The 18615-nt window shown below is 43.1% G+C and overlaps 1 pseudogene; it reads right to left on the reverse strand.

Annotated features, from left to right (window-relative positions):
- Positions 1-4474: 4474 nt before the first annotated feature.
- Positions 4475-6158, reverse strand: LOC116400258 (uncharacterized; annotated as a pseudogene).
- Between the last annotated feature and the right edge of the window lie 12457 nt (positions 6159-18615).

Consider the following 18615-nt stretch of genomic DNA (forward strand, 5'->3'; position numbering starts at 1 on the left):
GAGGAGTCCGGACGACTTCAGCCAAACACTGAGCTGATAACTGCCTGAAGCCGGGAGGGGGCTAATGGATTACAGCCAATCACTGAGCTGATGCTGGACTTTGAATCTTTTGGACACATAAAGGACATTATTTCACTGGAGATCCTTCAGAGCTCACATCCATTTTACAGATAACTAGCACAGGCTGGACTGTTGGGTGGAGCTCGTGTGTTCTCTGCTTCATGAAACATATACTATCGATAGTGTATTCTGTTTGTAACTGTTTTAGCTTCTGTCAAATTATTAAATACTTTTTTGAGTGTAAACCGGAACCAGCTGATTTATTTGGTACGACTCTGCTGTCGAAAGTTGGCAGCAGCGAAAGTCCTGCGGCCTCGCCTCCCTCTGCTAAGTTTCAGCCTCAACAGCATCGGAAACACACATAGCTGTCACGTTAGACCTGCTCATGTTGGAGTTTGCTTTATCACAATAAGCCAGCACTATTGATTATATGAAATTCTCAAATTGAAACTAGGACTAATATAGTGTGATTTTAATTGTATAACATATAACCTGTGTGACTACTACTACTACAACTTTTGCTGTTGCTACTATTACTACTACTATACACTACTGGTGCGTTATACAATGGGCAGTGTGAAATGTGTTTGTTGGCTAGTGGCAGTCTTTTGCAAGTACTGTAGGTACTGTGTGTGACTGGTGACAGTCTGTATGTAATGTATGTATGCAATATGTTATTTGTATTGTTTTTTAACAGCAAACACTGTACACTGTATGTATGTTTCCAAGACAAATTTCCTTAGGGACAATAACGTCTATCTTATCTTACTACTACTACTATTACTTCAAAAACTGACTTTATTACTACTACTACTACTACTTCTACTACTACTACTACTGTTATATTAAATACTACGACCACTACTACAGCTATTACTACAACTACTGATACTACTACTTCTTCTAATTACTAATACTTCTACTACTTCTACAACAAATATCACTACTGCTACAACTGGTACTTATTCTAATGCTACTAATACTTCTAATAATACTTCTACTACAAATATCACTACTGCTGAAATTTTTTTAAGCTACTTTCTGTAGCTTAAAAAATATCGAATATCAAAATGTTCAGCTCTTTCAGGAGAGGGGTGATATGACTTTTCACATTTGTAATCTTTATACTTTTTGCAATTTTCTTTTGAATGGGATGTCTATGGAGAAAATCTTCAAATCCTGTTAAACTTCTTCAACTTTCAAAGCCTTCTTCTTCCTCATACTTTCAGCTACAGACACGATAGTTAGATATTTCAACTAGAAGGGTTTTCAGCAGTGCAGTTTAAATCCTTTCGGGCTTCAACATTATTCAGACAGGTAGTCTCCCGTTTCTTTATTTTAAGTAATTTTTTTGCAATTCATTTCAGCTTTCAGCATTCCAACGCATTTTCAGCAGGAAATGCATTTTCTAGTTTTCTATACTATATATTTCACTTGTTTTATCACTGTTCAATACATCCAAATACAGTAGTTTATTTATTTTGAGAGCCAGAATCCTCTCTGAGCCCCCTCTGTGTGTCTCTGCATCATGGAGTTTGGCTGACTCCAGTTCCTCTGTGTCTACCCGGACCTGTAAGTCAGCACCCCATTGGTCGAATAAAGTGATTGACACCTCTTTCGACGTGTTAGAGTCTAGAGAATTGAGCCACCCCCACGTGGAAAAGATTGAAAGCACTGTTAGCCAGTCAGAATCAAAAACGCGCCATCTCATGAAGCGTAAAATCCGATACGCCGAAAGTCAAATCCTCCCCCCTGGTCCCCAGGTTTAGATAACACCCACGGAAACAGATTTCCGGTATCTCGGTTTTCCTTGTTAGCATTTAGCTTTCTCTTGGTAGCTGCAAACGGAGTGCGGAGTCGGCTCACTCATGGCGAAATATGACTGATATTTTGGTAATCCTTATAGTTGTTTGTTTTAGTTATGTAGAATTGTGTTTGGAGCATGTAAAAATGGCTTACATGATAGTAGTCCAGACTTTTTTCCTTAATCTATATAATCAGAACCGTTTATTGCCATGGTATGTTGAACATACAAGGAATTTGACATGACGGGAGGTGCATAACATTTAACAACAATCAACACAAGTAGAAACATTAAAATTTACAGAAAAATATAAAATAAAGTACACAAACGAACAGATAACATGACTATAAACAAGTGAGATGTAAGTGTAGTTAACATGTGTTACACATGTAACATAGAATAGAATATATTTAAAGAAAATAAAAAATGCACAGTATATACAATAAAATAGAATGGTATTAAATTAACTAACTAGGTAAAAAACAGTAGTGCAAGGATGGCGCAAGATGGTGCTTTCTGAAAAGCCAGGGGATATCTAAAGATTTTACAGTTCATTCTGAGGAGAACATACAGTAAATGTGTACCAGATTTCATGGTAATCAATCCAAAATTGGTAAAACTGTTTCAATCTGAACCAACAGGCTGTTGATGCCAGAAGAAAATTCGGGACACGTCATCTGGGAACCATGACTGTTTATACCAAAGTTAGTTTAATCGGTAAAGGTTCAAATATTTCACAGGATACTTGGAAACTTTGACAGCAGGGTTGAGCTAAACGAAAAATTTGGTATCAGTGAAGGATTCATTCTCTGAGAAATAATCCTAACCATATTTTAGGGCAATCCAACCAATAGTTAGAGATATTTCAGTCTGAATAAAAATGGTGTACAAACCACAGTGACAGACATTGCCTTGCCCAGAGCCAATCTTCTGACGTGGCTAAAATTAGGCTTTAGCTGATAGGAGCAACACAAAGTAATTACATAGACAATATATGTTTTACGATTACATTTAGAATGAACATTTTGCGTTGTCAGTTTTTCAACTAAACAGCAAATGATTTCTTGACATGTACTCTTGGCAGCATTACATTTCCTATGGAGACGTATCTTCCTATGAAAATCAGTTGTGTAGATTTCTGTAATTACTGCTTCTCAACCCAGCATCTGCTGATGGTCTTTGTGAATGTGTACTAGGGCTACAACAACGAATCTATAAAATCGATAAAATTCGATTATTAAAAGAGTTGGCAACGAATTTCATTATCGATTCATTGTGTTGCGCGACTATTATGCCACTCAATAAGTCGCGGAGATGTTTGAATATTAAAAAATAAATAAATAAATAAATAAAATAATAAGCAGAGCGGAGGTAGAGGAAAGACCATCGGAGAGACCCGTAACGTTCTGAAACACATGGCGGAGGCAGTGAGATCAGTACGACCTAAGTCATCCAAGGTGTGGGAGCATTTCACACTTAATAAATTGAAAACGTGTGGGGGTAGAGGTAGAGGGATGAAGGGATGTGATGGGGGACCGTTGGTGTCCGGCGGCTGGTGGGAACGTAGACTGTTGCGTGGGGCCATCTCTTAGGAAGCTCTGGCGGTGCAGAGTCCCCAAAGATATCTTCATGAGGACAGATGCTGGTGAGCGTTTCTGATGTCGTTCAGGTTGAAGCGGATGTAGGAGAGGTACGCGGTGGAAGACCAGCGATCAAGAATCTTAATGATGTGGTCTGGAATTCCTTGACTCGAAGCGGCTGAGGCGGCACCGATGCGGAATGAATGACCGGAGTAAAACTCGGGGGGGGGGGGGGGGGGGGGGTATTCCTGATCTGGCTAATATATAGCGGAAGTGTGGTGGAACCAGGACCGTGTGGCCCTGTTGCCTGTTTCGGTGATGAAAAGGGGATCTTGTGGAGAAGTTTGGCCGGCTAATCTTGAGATTAAGTAATCTTGGATGGGTTCATACGGACTCAGGTATGTGTCTAGTCGGAAGAGGTAGATAGGCTGAGACGGACCGAACTGGTTGGTCTTGCTGCATTTGAGGTGATAAATGACTGTCAGGAGGATGAATTGAGATGTCGGACATGGTGGCATGTCGTGACGGATTGTGGTCGGAGTTTGATGGTGGTGAACTTGGAGCAGCGAAGGAAGCCGAAGAAAGCCAGCAAGAACATGGACTCGAGTACTTTGTCCGTGAAGGGAGAGAGGTAGCCTGAGCGGAGAGTATGGATGCAACGGGTGAGAAGGTCCGAGGTGAGGGGCGTTTAGGCATAGGCTGTGGTTCGTCTTTACGGAGACCTTTGAGTAACATCGCTAAATGCGAGTAGGTGGAGGCTGGGCACGGCGTTCCTGAGGACAGTTTTGTGAAAAAGTTAATTCCGCTTATGTATACCCGTCTAGTGGAGGACTTTATCTTAAGGAGGGAATGGGCAAATGTAATGAAGCTTGTGAGGGTAGGATGTCGAGTGATGGGAAGGGAAGGTTAAAAGAGCTGTGAAAAGCTTTGAAGCGTTTCCATCCGGTGAAGTACGACAAGAGTGTTTGAGGGGCGACGCTGTTGAGGATGGCATCTTGAGAGGCAGAGATTAGGTGTTCCAGTTGCGGGGTCAGTTGAAGATGGTGGCTGAAAACGGTGGGACCGGATTCGGCAGAGGGTCTGAGGTTGGTGCTAATCGTCTGAATTTCTGGAATGAGAAACGGGAGAGTGAATCAGCGATGGAGTTGTAGTGACCTGGGATGTGGGAGGCTCGGATGATGAACTGGTGCTGGGCTGAAACCAAGGTTAGTCTCTGCATGAACATCATTATGTCTAGACAATGTGACCGTCCTTTATTGATGATGTCTACGACGGTGCTGTTGTCCGAGTAGACGGCAATGGTCTTTGTTGACCATTCATGCCCCCAAAGAATGGCTCCTATGACTGTTGGATACATTTCGGCGATTGCGGAGGAAGGAGTAAGGGATGAGAATTCGGGCAGACATGTGGCTGAGAATCACTTGTTGCCATAGAGGCCGCCAAAACCGATTGAGGGTGCTGCGTCTGTGTACAGCTGGATGTCTTCCGGCTTGGTGATGTGCTCGTCGTAGAAGAAAGAGATGCCATTCCAGGAGGAGAGGAACTGGTGCCATAGCTTTAGCTCTGTCTTGCAAGCTTTGTCGAGTGTGACGTGGTCGTGGAGCTTTGTGACAGATGAGGCAACTGAAAGGAGCCTTGGGGGATGATGCGGATGGCGTAGTTGAGGTGGCCTAAAAGCGAGAGGAGTTGGTGTTTGGTGCATTCGGGGGCCAGGAGGAAATTAGAGATGAGTAATGAAATCCGGTTGATTTTCTCGGTAGGTAGGGATGCTTGGAGTGAGACGGAGTCAAGGGTGATGCCGAGGAATTCCAGGGATGTACTGGGACCTGCGGTTTTCTCTGCGGAGAGGGGAACACCGAGTTCCTGGAACACGGCGGTTAGAGTGTGGAGGCCGAGTGCTGGGGGAGAGGAAGGTGGCGTGACGATGAGGAAGTCGTCTAGGAGGTGGATGACATACGGGACTTTATGGACGTTGATCGGGATCCAGCAGAGTGCTTCGGAAAGGCAATCGAAAATTTTTGGGCTGCTCTTACACCCGAAAGTCAGACGCACCGAGGAGTAATACGCACCCTTCCAGAGGACACCGAAAAGGGGCCAGTAGTCGGGGTGGATGGGAAGTACTTTAAATGCACTTGTGATGTCTGCTTTAGACAACCAGGCTCCTGGACCAGCAAGGCGAATGAGGGATGTGGCGTAGTCCATAGTGGTGTACTGCATGGAGTAGTCCGGGCTGGGGATTAGGCTGTTTATGCTTGGAACTGTGGAGCCGTGGGGGGAAGAGAGGTCTATAATTAATCTCTTTTTGCCTGAGTATTTTCTAGCAGCAATGCTGATTGGACTGATTCTAAATATAGGGAAAGGTGGGCTAGTGAATGGGCCTTTGACTATATGAGTCTTTGACTTCCTGAGCCAGGAGCTTGTCGACTGTGTGGGGTTCGGATATGGCCGATTGCAAATTTTTACAAGTGAAGGAAGATTCTGGCTTCACCTGCACGCCTGGGTGGAAGCCGTGGGTGAGACCCTGGATGAGGAAGCTTGTGAACTGGTGGTCTGGGTGAGTTTAAAGGGTGGAAGCTAGGGCGTGGATGTTGATTGGTGTGTTGAGGTACTTACACTTGCTGTGCTTTGTTGGTTGATGGGGACAGGTTGGTCTTGCGTGGGCCCCCCCGCAGAAGGAGCAGGTGTGGAGAAAACGGCAGCTGGAGGATATGCATCCTAGGTCGTTGAAGTTATTGCACACCATTCTCCTGCCCTGGTAGAGGTTTTGTCTACCTCTTTTGTCCATACCTCTGGGGGGGACCATCGGAGGTGGTTGGCTGGTTGATTTCTGGTTTAGGGGTGATGGATGGTGGGGGAAGTAATGGAGGCAGGCTGCGGTAAACGGGGGGGCTTCATTTGCGGGAAGCTGGGGTTCTGGGCAGGGGTGCTGCGAGGGTGCATGTAGAGGCCGGATGGGAGAGTGCGCCGCAGTGCTCGCAATTTAGAGAGGCACGAGCTGCGAAAACTCTGCAGTACAGTTCTGGGTCGAGTGTTCCCCAGTATGTTCCCTGGTTGAACTGCTGCACACAACTGGCAGCTTCAGATGTGAATAGGAAGTGGTAGGTGTAAAACCCATTACCACCGAACCGCATTGCTAAGTTGAGTATAAGTGGCATGTAGTCATCCAACTCGGCCCTGCGGTCGGGGAAAACAGAGCAGATGATATCACGGTATAGGGAAAAAGAGTAGGCAAATTCGGTCGTGGTGAGTTCCTGGGATCGGGTGGGGCGTGGCTGTTTGAGTTCGATGGGTCCGAAAGCGGTGATTAATTCCCTCTGGATATGGGGATTGCAGGTGGATGGATGAATGAGTTGGGCAAGGTCGATGTAGTTACCTGTGAGAATCTGTTGTCTGAGCGTATGTGGCACAGGGGATGGTCGTGCAGATGCTAAAGGCCATGCTGGGGGTAGTGCTGTGGCTAATGTAAAGCTGGTGGGTGGAGGAAGATGAGTCGGAAGGAAGCTGGGGTTGGTTGCTGGTTGACCTGTGGAAAAAGGGGGTGCATTTAAAAAAGGATGGTTAGTTACGTATGGGTTATGGGGAGGGGGAGGGTAGGGGAAGAGAGGGGGGAAAGCGGAGACAGGAGGAAACGCAGAGTTTTGGCTGTTGGTTCCGCCGTAGAATCCTGCTGTTGGAGCATTCTGTGCAGCTTGGTTAGCCGGTGTTGAGTTGGAAGGAAAGGCAGGAGCAAGGGAAGAGGGAAAGATGCTGGGATGAAAGGATGCATGCACGTGGGTTGGAAGTGCAGAATGGGGAAAAGAGACTGCAGGGTGACGTATCCCTGATGCAGAGAGAGTATGGGGTGGGGGGGGTTATATACGACCTGGCCCTCTGGAGGGGCTGGTGTGTGTGACTGGGCTTGTCTGGCCGCGTTGTGCGTCATGACGTCATTGACGTAGAGCCTGCCGCTGCACGGGGAACCCGGAAGTGCTCTGGTGGCTCGGCGATCGAAGGAGGTGTGGTGCTGAGCGTCCGTGAGTAGTTTGAAAATTTTTGCTTTTCTGTCGGACTGGTTGAAATGGATATTGAGCTGGGTAAGTGCGTTCTTCAGTCGAGCGACTGTCCACTCGGAAATGCTGGATGTATGGGGGGCATCAGAGCATTGGCGTGGAGGAGGGTCGCTCTGGTTTTGGCCGTTGTTCGAGCGGCTGGATCTCGAGCGGGTGGAAGAGCGGCGTTGTGGAGGGACGATGTCCCTCGGACGCCGGAGTCGGGATCTCCCCCTGGGGTTGTTGGACGGCGAAGGACCAACGACTTTGGAATTGTCAAAAGATAGATGTCGGGAGCCGCGGGGGTCGTGGATGGTAGATCTCAGCCGAGTTTCCTGGCGGCAAGAGATAATGGGAGACGGTGCCGTCTCCGGGACTTCAGGAGAATCGTCTTCGAAGAGGTCGTTGTCAGAAGGAGTGAGGGAGATCTCCAGGTCCATGTTGTGTAATACGTGGTCTCGGCTCGGGGATCGCACGTCATGAGAGAACGGAGTCGAAGAGGAAGTGAACAGGTTCGTTGAGCTTAAATACTTAAATGAGCCGTGTTCTGGGCGTGGTCCCGTTCCTGAACTAAGTTTATGAAACTAAATTTCTGTGCTTTGTCCCATATCGGTTATTGTTGACAAATATATTTGTGTGTTGTACTTTTTAATTTCATTTTATAGCACTTGGTCATCTTAAGCTGTGTTTAAATGTGGTGTATAAATGAACTTAACTTGCACTTACTACAATGATGGTAATAATTTAATGAATAAGCTTCAAGTGAACTTGAGTGTGTGTGTGTGTGTCTTGTCTGTATCTGCTCTTTGGGTTACTTACCTTTACACAACTAGTAACTAAAACAGCAAGTATGTATGTATTGAGTTGATGTAAATTGTGCTATTACACATACTATCGCTTTGATTCCAGAAAAAAACAGCAAACCATGAGAGGCTTCTTGATGGGAAATGCATCATGTACACCACAGCAAGCTGCTGTCTTGACGGATAGTATCCTCAACATGCTCGTCACTGACATGAGGCCTCTGTCGATGGTTGAAGATGACGGCTTCACTAAAATGATCCACACCTTGAACCCTGGTTACACTCCAGGACCCTCCAGGACCCACTTCACAAAGCTCATGGAGAGAAAATATGAAGAGACATTCAAGGAAGTGAAGACTGCAATAAACACCAACAACAGCAAACTTGCTCTCACCACTGATGTATGAACAAGTGTAGCAACTGAAGCCTACCTTGGCGTTATATGCCACTACATCACAGATGACTGGGACATGCAGTCAATCTGCCTCACCACCATGCCACTGCAGGACAGACATACTGCATCTAACATTGCAGTGGTTGGAGCAGGTAGTGGCCAGATTTGAAATTCCTCCTAGCAAAATTCCATGTATGCTTACGCATACATGGAATTTGTCTCCGGTTTCCACTCTGCTCTCAATGTACAAACACAAATTTACAATAAACAAGAAAATATGTATAAAGAATAAAAAAGGGCAGCAAAAAAAGTAGAACGGATGTAGGTATAGACATTTAGCTATATACAATATAAGTATAAATATATATCCAAGAGAAAAAGTGCATATATACATGTCAACATAAACCTATAGACAATGGCCTGAATTGTAAGTGGTGGTAATAGTGTAGTATAACTTATTTGTTGTTCATGAGAGTGATGGCCAGTGGAAAGAAGCTGTTCCTGTGTCTGGTGGTTTTGGCGTACAGAGCTCTGTAGCGCCTACCAGAGGGGAGGAGTTGGAACAGCTTGTGTCCAGGGTTTGAAGGGTCTGCAGAGATCTTTCCTGCCCGTTTCCTGACTCTGGAGGTGAACAAGTCCAGGATGGACGGCAGGCTGGAACCAATGATCCTCTCTGCAGACCTGACAATCTGTTGCAGTCTGTTCCTGTCCTGTTTGGTGGCTGATCCGAACCACACAGTGATAGAGGAGCAGAGAACAGACTGGATGATGGCTGAGCAAGAACAGGATCAGCAGCTCCTGAGGCAGGTTGAACTTCTTGAGCTGGTGCAGGAAGTACAACCTCTGCTATGCCTTTTTCCGGATGGTGTTGATGTTGGGAGCCCACTTCAGGTCCTGGGAGATTGTGGATCCCAGAAACTTGAAGGTCTCCACAGCAGACACAGTGTTGTTGTGTATGGTGAGGGGGGGCAGTGTTGGGGGGCTCCTCATGAAATCCGCTGTCATCTCCACAGTTTTGAGCTTGTTTAGCTCCAGGTTGTTCTGACCACTCCAAGCATTGAAAAAGCTGTCGGGGCTGCAAGATGTCTGGTAGAACATTTTAAGAAAAGCGAGCTAGCCAGCAGTAAGCTCAGAGAGAAACAACAACAAATGGCCACACCTGAGCACAGCCTTGTTCAAGACATAAGCACAAGGTGGAATAGCACATTCTATATGATAAGCCGACAGCTCTGTCACACAGAGAGGCAAAAGGTACCTGGATCTGAAACCAGACCAGTGGAGCCTGCTGGAAGAGCTTTCAACAGTCCTCAAGCCTTTTGAATGTGTCACTGTGTTCATGAGTGGACAGAAATATGCAACAATATCTGCAATACCTCCACTTGTGAAGGGGCTGTTGAAGTCCACCCAGAGTGCTGCTTAAGAGTGAGCCCCGCTGCGGGCTTTCCAACTCACTGCTGTGCAGCAGTTGCAGGAGAGATGGAAAAGGGAGACTGCTTTCTCAGATAGAGCACCAAACACAGTGATTCTTGCGATGGTCCTTGACCCAAGGTTTAGAAAACTGAAGTTTGTTTCACCTGATGAAGTCCTATATGTTCAAACTAAAGTGCAAACAATGGCACTTGAAGAGAGAAGGAAGATGGATGTGCGGCAGCATGGCAGTTGCAGTGTTGCCTCCACTGATACTACAGCTACTGAATCAACATCAACAGCCACTCTACTTGACTCACTCCTTGATTCTGATGGTGAAGAAGAGGATAGAGCAGGCGAAGCTGAGGATGTCCACACCCAAGTGAGGAACGAAGTCCTCACATACTTTGGAGAAAAGGGCCTTGCCAAGGAAGAAAACCCATTACTGTGGTGGAAGGCTAACAATGACAGATTTCCCATGTTGGCCAGGCTAGCCAAGTCCTACCTATGTATCCCTGCCACCTCAACACCATCTGAGTGGCTGTTTTCTGCAGCAGGAAACATAGCATGTGTGGGTCTGTGAGTCTGAGAGTTTGTGAGTGTGTGCATCTGCGAGTGTGTGCGTCTGAGTGTGTGCGTCTGTGAGTGTAGTGTAGAGAACAAGTTCTGACGTTCAAACAAATCCTGTTAAGTTTTCTGATTTGTATTTCATTATTTTTTATAAATTATTTATTGTTCTGACAGCTCAGGTCCCTTTAAACAAAAATATACATCTTTTTGTGCACATGTGTATGTTTTTTGTGTTAGTCCATTTTTATTTTTTTATTTTTTTTTATTACTTTAACAGCTCAGGGATGTTCAAGGAGCAATCTGTTTGTGCACTTTCTGAAGATCAGTTCTGGTTTTGAATAAAGGGTTGGAAATTAATGCTTTTATGTTTTTAGTTTTTTTATCCGATTCATCGATTAATTGAAAAAATAATCGCCAGATTAATCGATTATTAAAATAATCGTTAGTTGCAGCCCTAATGTGTACATACTGCATCTTATTTAAAAATACATATGCTTCTTCTGGAATTCCAGCTCGTTTCATTTCCTAACAAGTTGTCTTTTTGGACTGCTTAAAGCTCCTAACAAGTCTGATTTGGTTGTTAGAGTAACTTGGACTAGAACGTTGCATCAAGTTCCAAGACTATCAGCCCCAAAGTGTGAACCAGCTGTCTTTGTTTGGGAACTGCAGCTTTAGTAGTGTATTTTGTGATATATTTCTGCTTCATAACATGTCATATAATGAAGACTGATACAAAAGATGAGAGCAGAAGTGCCGATGTTACATGGCTCTGGTACACCGACAACACACGGATAGATTTTCTTCATGTGGCTTGCAGGGAGTGTAGCTAAGCGATGTACACAAAACTGACAGGTCCTGTTCAAATCAAAGCAGTGATTTCTTTCTCCCTTTTTTTCTTCTTCTGTGAACTCCGGTCATTTGGATCTACGACTTGCTATTTTTAGCCTCTCTCGTATGTTTTTTCTCTGTCCGCACGTCTGAACCGTTAAAATGCATTTAGCTGCTTACAGGTTTTTACTTCTTACTCAATTAACTCCAATTCCTTCTTCCTTAACATTCTCCCTGTAGCACTTTTCTCTCTCTATGACTCCCCTCCCACAAAATATATATGGTGGCGGGCCATGTATTTTATACCTGGGCCTTCAGTGCTGTCCTACAGTTAAACCACCTCCTAATAACCTAATTATGACGACACAGCTACGGGTTATTATTTGTTTTGTGTAAAAAAAGTCATATTCACATAACACTACAACATTTGTCAAGTAAAATAAAATGTTATATGAAGCTCAACACCTATGAGGGCTACAAATACACTAACTGCAGAGTGCAGATTCATGAATATGGGCAAAACTATAAAGGATGCAGGTCTGTCACTATGATGCAGCATGACCAAAAAAGTTACAAAATGACACATTGCAGCATAATACAGCAAATATACGTACCGATGCTCGGTGAAAGTAAATGCAAACGAAAGAACTTTCGCTGTATTGCCTCGAGCTCACAATTTTGTCTTTCTTTTGACCACCACTCATACTGGGCTTTTCATCTGGGTTAGAATTTTGTCCAGGGCCCAGTTCAGAGTCTGCATTTTATTCATATGTGTGGACATGCCCGATGTGTTGTCGTATGTCTTTCTCTTTAAACAACGCCTACATACCGCAACGGTTTTATCCACCACCCTTTTCCCGTCATTATAAGTTACAGGGAAGCCAAACCTGCAACTTAAATGATGCTGGGGGCTTCTCAAGTTCCTCCGCTCGCCAAGACTTTCACCGTCAAATGCTTTGAACCTACTCCATTCACTGCAACTCTGCATAGATATTTAGAGATGTATTACCTGAAAACGTATGAGCGCCAGTAAAACTTATTATTTCACACTATGATGATGAAACTGTAAAAAGAAAAAGAAATACATTTATTCCGCGGTTCACATGTGTACCGAACCGTGAGGGGTGACCCGTACGGATCACGGATCGATCTGTGATCCGTTACAACACTAGCAGCAACTAAATGAATTTGGACCGATTAAGTGAAATTGGAGATTTTCCCACGGCGCACCTGACGATCTCTCACAGCACACTGGTGTGCACAGTGGTTGAAAATCACTGAGCTGTGCAATGAGATAATAAGCTATTGGGAAAAATATTTAGAATACATTTTGTGTATTTATGAAAAATAATTAAATTATAAAATAGCTATAACTTTGGGATTCTGTCAGTGTCTAGGCCAGCAGAGAAGGCTTAGCTGGCCCTCCACTGAATATATAAATATATATATTAGTGATGGGCAATGATTCAAATTTGTAATCACATTGTTATGCGCAAAGTTCAATAATGTATTCAAAAGTAGTGTAATGCGCACTTTTATTTAAAAAATACTGCTATATGAACAAAAGTGCAATAACATTTGGTTTGCAAACACTTTAAACAAATAAGGTTATTGTTAACAGCAGTATTCCCTTTACACAGTAGTTATAATACAGTTATAATGATTCTGATAATAGATATTCAGCCGGTGTTCACAACTTTATCTTCATGTGTGTAAGAGATGCAATTTAAATATACACCTTGAAAACTGCAAACCTATCTACGTCATGTTTTTTTCTTTTTTTTTATGTTTGTTAAATTCTCAGTAGCGATAACTAAATGATATGCTTATTATACATATTACAAACAAAACAACTTTAAAAACTCTAAAATAATAATTATTAATTATTTGTTATTTTTGGTATTTTGGTCAGACACATGTGCAACGCTGATTACCGTAATATGTGTGATATTTGTTATAAATGTACGTTGGTACATAGAGGGTGATAAGAAGCTGTACCTGGAGGGACGTAGGACCCAGGGGAATGTAGGTGGAGCAAGGGAACCTGTAGTCTGTACCGTGGCAGTAACCTGCATCAGGAAGTTATGCTAATAAAGAGTTCCAGTTAAGAGCAGTTTGTTTTCTCGCGCTTATATGTTCATTTAAAAACACGACAATATGTATTTTGATATTGTCACGATTGATCCTGTAACGAGATGATCGCGCGCCTCTGCTCGAAAATTGCATACCCATACTTAAAGATGGTAGATCTGAAACTACAAGGTCTATTTTAATAATTTTGATGGTATAATACAGGTAAAACTTGTGATACACTTGTTCAGATCTGTAAATATTGTGTATATGTTACTGGTTAATAGTGAATGAAGATGGCACACAGCTCAAATTGAAAAGTTTCAGGTTCGCCTGAAAAAAGCACTTTTATTGAACTTTTTTTTTTTAAATAATGCAGATTGAAGCCTAAAAACACTCCACAGTCATAGCACAACAGGTTTGTCGTCTCTCCAAGCTAATTTTACTTAGATTGAGTGAAGCAGGCCTGTCACAATCAGGCTTTGCCTTGGATGTTTTGTGTGTGGTTTTCTGTAGCTCCTCACTTCCTTCACCTGTCCCTAATCAGTTCATTCAGTGCACCTGCCAGTCACTCTCCCTCATCAGTACAACTCTCCTCACCTGTTCTAGTCACTATTTAAACCCCTGTCTTTCACTCACTCACTGCCAGATCATTGTGTTTGTTTTCTAACTACCCGCCCGTTTTGCTCACCCTGTTCCCGGTTTTTTAGCCTGCCTGTTCTGCCTTGTCCAGCCGGATTTTCCCCCTCGTTTGTCCTTGGATTCCCTGTGTGTTTTTGGTTTGTTAATTAAACCCTTTTTTCACTTCACCTGACTGTCTGCATTTGAGTCCTCATTATGTCCTGTGACAAGGCCAGCATAATAGGTCTGAGTACAGAATTTCAAGCCGAATTCTCATTTCTCTCTCGTGCTCTATTCTAATTTCATATACTATATAACTACATATTAACTATATATTCACTTGCTTTATCACTAAGAGTGTTCAATACATCATAAAGCAGTTTGGCATAATTTCCAGCTATTTTCAGATGTCATGTCTCATCCATGAAAAAAATCTCCTCTCAGTCTGTCTCTTTAAGCCTTTGGTAAGGCCTGTGATTGGCAGATTTCATCATGTGACACCTTGGAACGCGGAAGAGTAACTAACACACTACACGGGTTATTTCAAAGATTGACAGCCTTTTAGCCACTCAAATTCGAGATATGCTTGGCCCAGCCCCTATGCGTAAAATCCATTGGTCCAGCAGAAAACTGCTGGCCATTTCCTCAAAGAATGTGCCAGCCGGTTCATTTCACTGCAGAGACAGAGAGCAGGAAGGGACTATTTTCGCTGCATCGGATTGCAAGGCAAGGTAAGTTTATTTGTATAGCACATTTCAACAACAAGTTAATTCAAAGTGCTTCACATAAAACCATTAAAAGCATCAAAGCATAAGGCAAAAGAAAAGGAGATTTAAAAACAATTAAAACATTAAAATACAATACAGTAAAAATAAAATAAAATACAGTAGTAAAATGCAGAAATGGATTAATATCCTTGAATATGGTTCAATTAAAGGCAGCAGCAAACAAAAGTCTTCAGTCTTGATTTAAAGGAGCAGAGGGTCTCAGCAGACCTGCAACTTTCTGGGACTTTGTTCCAGATATGTGGAGCAGAACAAGTGAACGAACGCTGCTTCTCCATGTTTAGTTCTGACTCTGGGAACAGAAAGTAGACCAGTCCCAGACGACCTAAGGGGTCGGGATGGTTCATAAGGTAGCAGCAGATCAGAGATGTATTTTGGCCCTAAACCATTCAGTGCTTTATAAACCAACAGCAGGATTTTAAAGTCAATTCTTTGTTTGACAGGAAGCCAGTGCAAAGACCTCAAAACTGGAGTGATGTGATCCACCCTCCTGGTCTTGGTGAGGACTCGAGCTGCAGCATTCTGAATCAGCTGCAGCTTTCTGACAGACTTTTTACAGAGACCTGTAAACACACCGTTACAGTAGTCCAGTCTGCTGAAGATAAATGCATGGACAAGTTTTTCCAAATCCTGTTGAGACATAAGTCCTCTAATCCTTGATATATTCTTCAGGTGATAGTAGGCTGATTTTGTAATTGTCTTGATATGGCTGTTCAGGTTGGTCTACGCCGTCGACGCCGTATCGAGCCCTAGTGGAAATCATGTATCCATTCGCCATGATCGCTGCCGGCTTTGTGATGAAAGATGAATTTCGGGTGCATAGTTCGCAGATTTTTTGGAGAAAAATCCTGATTTTGTGCTAAATCTTCTAGTTTATTGAATTAGTTTGTGTATAATTGTGTAAAATGGCTGGCATGATGATTTTGCCCGGACTTTTTTTTTTTTTTTTTAAATTCGGTGTCTGGAGCATTTTTGATATTTCTTGATGAAAAGTCCATTCGGAACCTCGGTACCGGTACTCATACCCCAAATGGGGGACGCTCGGGCTATAGAGGTTTTAACGTGCGATAAAATAATTGTTGGCGTTAATTAATGAATATATATATTTAAATTTACAAAAGTACTGTCGTAAACCTTTGAGGTACTTGCACTTTGAATATTTACATGTCATTCTACGATATATAGACAATACTATACCTCTACTACACACTAAAACTCAAAAATATACCTTCAATAGTCACACATATAAAGGGAAACACGTGAAATTTGACCTCTGCATTTAACCCATCCTAAGCATTAAGGAACATAACTTAGGGTTCGGTGTCTCGCTCAAGGACATTAGGAACTGGGGATTGAACCATCAACCTTCTGGTTATGTCACGGGGTGTGGTGGAGGACTCAAGTGCAGACAAGACCAGAAGTAGAGTGAAGCAGGTATTTAATGAATGATGAGATCAGAACAGGAAACTTACAGAACACAACAGGGAATCCACGGACGAGACAAGAGACGAGGGGGGAAATCCAGCAGGACGAAGCAGGGCAGGCAGCCGGGGAAACCCGGGAACAGGACAAGTCAAACGGGCGGGTAGACATGGCAATGATTTGGCAAAGAGTGACTGAGAGGTAGGGGTTTAAATAGTGGCTTGAACAGGTGAGGGGAGTTGTGCTGATGAGGGAGTGCTTGATTAGTGATCAGAGGCAGGTGAAGGGAGTTAGGGTGGATCACAGGGAGAGGCTCAGGAGGGAGCTGACGGGAAAAGTTTGATAATTTTTAACGTGATGGCTGGAACCCAGTCTCTGGTCGGAGAGGAGGAAGAAAGAACAGGCGGAGTGAGGGAAGTGTGAATGGGAGTCAAAATAATAAGAGAAGCTTGGAGGAAAACAGTTGTGATGAAGGAAATGGAGTTCTTCGATGAAGATTTTGAGGGAAGAATTTAAAATCATCTTTAAATTCAGAAAGGAAGATGAGCATATCGGTCTCAGCCCGATAGCTCTGTCTAGGGAATTGAGAAAGAAGATCGGAGAAGTGGAAATGGCTAAAGTCTTGAGGGACGGAAGCTTATTGATAATATGTAAAACGGAAGAACAAAGAAACAAAACTATGGATATAGAAAGTATTTGTAAGAAAATGATAAGTGAGAAAAGATCTGTGAGTGAGAATCGAGTGACACGAGGAGTGATAACAGGTATTCCTGTAGACGAGGACCTTGAAAAACTCAAACGGATTATTTGTGGGGTAAAGTGAGCAGAATGAAGAGGTTGCTAAGAACAGTTAATGGAGAAAGGGTGGATAGCTTATCTGTTCTTATTGAGTTTCAGGACTCCGTACTTCCTGAAAGAATCAAAATTGGGTGTATGAGTTTCCCAGTGAGGCCCTATGTCTCTCCCCCGCTTCGCTGCTACAAATGCCAGAGATATGGACATATAGCAGCAGTTTGCAAAGGGAAACAGAGATGTCCCAAGTGTGGAGCGGATCACAGAGTGGAGGAATGTAAGGATAATGTACAGGATAAATGTTGTAATTGTGGTGGCCAGCACAGGGTAACATATGGTGGATGTGAAGTCAGGAAGAGGGCGGTTGAAATCCAACAGGTGAAAGCAGGAAACAACATAAGCTATGCAGAGGCAGTGAAGAGGGTTGGCCAGAGTGGAGGGACGGATGGTTAAAATGAAATGGGTGAATAAGGCAAGTCAGTTATATGAAAATAAGCATGGGGGCATTTAAGCAGTAAAACAACCCACAGTAGTCATAGACCAGTCAAACGAGGGAACAATAATGATCGACTTAAAAAAAGCTAGTCACTTTCATAGCAGGGGTAGTAAATGCTACAATGGAGGTCAAATCCAAAACAGAGAGAATCTAGATAATTGTTAAAGCAGCAGTTCACCACCTAGATATCAGAGGACTAACATGGAAGGAAGTAAGAAATTATCTCAGTATTCAAGCAAGTCAAGAGCAAAATATGGGATGGATAGTTTCAAAACACAATGCTTCACCTACTACATTGGAATGCTAGGAGTTTGTTGGCTAATGGACAAGAATTCAAAAAATATGTTGAAAATGTAGCTAATAAACCAGATGTCATATGTATACAGGAAACATGGTTAAGGGCAAATTTGGACTTCAGACTATCTGGATACACGTGTGTTAGGGGTGATAGGCATATGATATGGTTTGGAGGGAGGGGTTATTGATTAAATTAAAAATGATAGGAATAGGTGGCAGAACATATAATTGGATTAAAGATTTTTTAGTTAACAGATTTATTCAAGGTAGAATTGGGTCAGCACTACCTAGAAGATACCAGGTAGAGAATGGAACACCTCAGGGAAGTGTCATCAGTCCGATACTGTTCTCCATCACGATAAATTATGTTTTTCTTCAAGTTCAGGGTGATATTGGGCGATCCCTATTTGCTGATGATGGAGCACTGTGGAAGAGGGGGAAGAACATAAATCATATTAAAGGGAAAGTACAAGAGGCTGTGAATGTGGTAGAAAGATGGTCTTATTCATGGGGATTCAAATTTTCTGTGGGAAAAACTAAAACAATCATGTTTACTAGAAAGTGAGGAGTTGATGCTCAGATAAAGATGTACGGGCAAAAGATTGAGCAAGTGGAAGTTTTTAGGTTTCTTGGTGTGTGGCTCGATGATAAATTAACA

Source organism: Anarrhichthys ocellatus, unplaced genomic scaffold, assembly GCF_004355925.1.
Source record: "Anarrhichthys ocellatus isolate YVR2014 unplaced genomic scaffold, GSC_Weel_1.0 scaffold158, whole genome shotgun sequence".
NCBI lineage: Eukaryota > Metazoa > Chordata > Actinopteri > Perciformes > Anarhichadidae > Anarrhichthys > Anarrhichthys ocellatus.